Source organism: Acinonyx jubatus, chromosome B4, assembly GCF_027475565.1.
Source record: "Acinonyx jubatus isolate Ajub_Pintada_27869175 chromosome B4, VMU_Ajub_asm_v1.0, whole genome shotgun sequence".
NCBI lineage: Eukaryota > Metazoa > Chordata > Mammalia > Carnivora > Felidae > Acinonyx > Acinonyx jubatus.
In genome coordinates, this window is record NC_069387.1 from 102039951 (window position 1) to 102043897 (window position 3947).

The following is a 3947-nucleotide window of genomic DNA, read 5'->3' on the forward strand; positions in this document are numbered from 1 at the left end:
ACAGTAAAAAAGCTTATATATTTGTTCATAAGCTCACCAGTGATTTTGATTGTTGTTTTATCTATATGGAAAACGTGAGTCATACATTCATTTTCCTGGATATACAAACTACAAGTTCATCATAAAATTTTAAATATATTAAGATGTCTTTCTAAAACTTGACAATATCCTTGTCTCCACTAACGGAGATCTTTTCCAACGGGCATCACTTTATTGCAATGAGGGAATATAAATGTGTTTCCTTCAGAGTCAGATGTAGGTTGAACTTCCTCATCCTATTGGCCTGGATTCTTCTCACAAGATTCATTTAATAATATTCTGGTAATATTCATGACTTAGAAATTTTCTTTTGGACAGAATAGCATTTGGGCATCAAACTTTGTAATTCTATTTGTAATGTTGGAACATTTAGAAATTAAAATCCAGGAATTCTTACTAAGGAAATTTTAAATGTGGAAACATAAAAATAGAATACAGATAACTGCATAGAATAGAATACAGATATCCTAGCTTGATAACAGATGGACGTTTTTAGGAGCTAAACACATTATTTCTATTATTTAGCAATAAAAGAAAGTGTTATGATGACAAGCAAATACATGTACCAAATTCAAAAGAGATTATTTTAATCCTCTTATTTTGCCGCAATTTTATCCATTAGAATTCTAAAATATAAGTATCAAGACATAATTCTACGCATCTTAAATTTTTCTATGGTTTTAGGCAAAAGGCCTAGTTCCACTGATTAATATTTGGCATGTTTCTTATTTATTTATTATTAATTAATTCATTTATTTATTTATTTTTGAGAGAGAGAAAGTGTGCAGGTGAAGGGTAGAGAGAGAAAGAGAGAGAAAATACCAAGCAGGCTCTGCACCATCAGTGCAGAGCCAGTTTTGGGGCTGGAACCCACAAACCATGAGATCATAAATCAAGAGTCGGATGCTTAACTGACTGAGCCACCCAGGCATGTTCCTAGGAGGGAAGGCACTACTGAGAAAGGTAGCTGGTTCTTAGTCATTTGAAGGGCATAAGCTGAGCATGTTTGAGTTTTATTTTATTTTGTTTTGTTTGGTCCACATACCCAGCACATAGTAACGAATGAATTACGAATAGATGGAAAGAAAGGAGAGAAAGAGTAAAGGGACAAATGAGTGAATAAATTAATGAAGAGTGATTAAGGCTTGCTTGAAAAGGCGATATTGACAAAAATACATTTCTTTTTTTTTTTAGAAATATTTAGTGAATTTACTCAAATGAAGAAAGCTTAAGTGATACAGAACTGAAAATATTAGAACTCTACATACAATAAAAAGTGAATATAAATTAACCAACTCCATGGACATTTCTAGTTAAGCATTCATACAAATATATATTCATCTTTTCCTTTTATATAGGAATAGCACATACATACATGACACGATTCTGGCAAAAAAAAAAATCAGAGATACTAAAAATATTCTCAAGTTTTAAAAATGGTATGGAATAAGTTTTAACAATATTCTACCTGATTGCAAACCCCTGATTTAATTCCATAATTTTATCATGCCAGAAGCATGGTTGGTATTAATTTTTTAAACAGATATTCATATCATACACATTGGCTTATTAGTAATTAAGGCATTTTGTATACACAGTATCTCAGTGTGGACAACAAATTTTTAGTATTGATTATTTCCTATGACAGTTTAAACTTGCAAAATCTTTTCAAAATAAGAAAATGGCTGCACACATTTAAGTGTTTTCTTATAAAACACAATCTTCAAAAAAGTCACAATGATTGGTCATTGTGATTCCTAGTAATAAGTCCTGTCTTCTTTTTGACATAGTATCAATGATATTCTTTTTTTTATTAAGAACATTTTTTTAATGTTTATTTATGTTTGAGAGAGAGAGAGACAGAGCACAAGCAGGGGGAGGGCCAGAGAGACACAGAATCTGAAATAGACTCCAGGCTCTGAGCTGTCAGCACAGAGCCTGACACGGGGATCAAACTCACAAATTGAGATCATGACCTGAACTGAAGTCGGACGCTTAACCGACTGAGCCACCCCAGCACCCCTAGCATGAATTACATTCTTATGCAGGATTGCATTGAGACCCAGTAGCTCTTGAACAATGTTACCAAATAACCATATTAGTCCCAAATGCAGCAAAGGCCACAGTCTTCACTGTGCACTTTCACCTCATTGAAGTTGAAGCTGCTCCTTTTGTATATTTTTCCACTTCAGTGTGATGTAGTTTGTTAGGGTTTCATTAGTGGTTTCATATGTGGCTTTTTAAGGAAAAAAAAAAGGTTTCGATTTCTTCCGCAATTCACAGTTCTCAGATGAGACTTTTTTTTTTTAATCTTAGTCTGGGGACATTTTAAATAATCAAATGTTCTTTATAATAGACTGTGTCTCAATGCAACTGCAATAAATAAGCATCTACATCCTTGGCTATGTTACCAGTATATCCTGGAAGCAAAGTAAGGTGATTTTCCTGTTCCCATAGTCCACTTAATTGTTGCTTTAAAATCTGAATATGTCCATCATTTATAGTTTCTGTTTTGGATGATAGTTCTGACCACCACCTTTTTATTTCTGCCTGAGGCCAATTTAAAGCAACTATTCTATATTCTTCAAATTTGCTTTTAAGTAGGGACTTGACCAGAGGTAACAAATCTACACAGCAGCCAAGTGAGATGTATTGTTTTTCCTTCTGTAAACTATTGGTGAGCACAAGAAGGCAATCCATGACAATTCCAAGGTCTTCTATCCTCACCAAATAAGCTGCAAGCTCACTTATACTTTTCTTTTTGCAGAACGTTAAAGCTATTCCTGCTGAACAAAACCTGTGCCATTGTTTCATGGTCCTGAGAAACCTCAGAGAAAAACCCACTATATTTTAATGATGGGCTTTCTGTCTGTGAAGAACCAGAATCACTGGAGTTAAGCAAGTATGTTCGACTATCATGGCGTAATTTTTCAGGTGGGTGGCCTGCACAAGCCAGTTCATTTTATTTGCCATGTCACAGCCTGCACTTCTAGGGGACTGTTTTTTTCTGTGACAAAGATTTGGAAAAGGATGATGCACTTTCTGCGATAGATCACCTCACGTAGTTTATCTGGGCTTTTCACAGCTTGTCCAACTGTTCTATTTATGTAAGCAGCCAACTGTTTTGGAGATTTCTTAACCTCCTTCGTGTTCTTATTAGTAAAATTAGAGACCCTTTTTCTAGGAAGACCGGTGGAATAGGCCTCCATAGTATCACAATAAGTTCTTTTTTTAACACTCTGGGCTTCAGATGTCATCATGTCTTAGATACCGGCGTCTCTTGGTACCACAGCACCTCAGCCCTGCCCCGGGGCTGACAAGCTGCGCCCGGCAGCCTAGAACGTCCCTCCGCTGCTGGGCCAAGCCCCACTCTGAGCCATTCAAATACGGCAGTGCCAATAAAAATACATTTCTAAGTACTTATTTTATATTTTGCATTTCATATACTAACTGTAATACCGCAGGCACACTAATGGTACCTAAAAAATGCCTAGGCCCAAACGAATAGATAAGTTATCCGTAGTTAGCATGTCCAAGCACCCTATTAGGGAGGGCTGGCTTCTACTTACATTACATTTACTTCACAGGCTGGCTATGATTTTGCACATTACAGTGAGATTGCTTCTTGCCAGGGTTAAATTCTCAAGTCAGCTAGTAAGGCAAAAATTGTCCTTGAATTCCTTTATATCATCTATAAAACTTGATTTGGGTCTATACCCTAATTCTTTTTTTTTTTTTTTTAATGTTTATTTATTTTAGTGAGAGAGATAGACAGAGCACGAGCTAGGGAGAGGCAGAGAGAGGGAGACACAATCCAAAGCAGGCTCCAGGCTCTGAGTTGTCAGCACAGAGCCCGACTCAGGGCTCACACTCACAAACCATGAGATCATGACCTGAGCTGAAGTCGG

At 36.1% G+C, this 3947-nt stretch overlaps 1 pseudogene; it reads right to left on the bottom strand.

The window, feature by feature from the left end:
* Window positions 1–2338: 2338 nt before the first annotated feature.
* Window positions 2339–3296, bottom strand: LOC106967438 (KATNB1-like protein 1; annotated as a pseudogene).
* Between the last annotated feature and the right edge of the window lie 651 nt (window positions 3297–3947).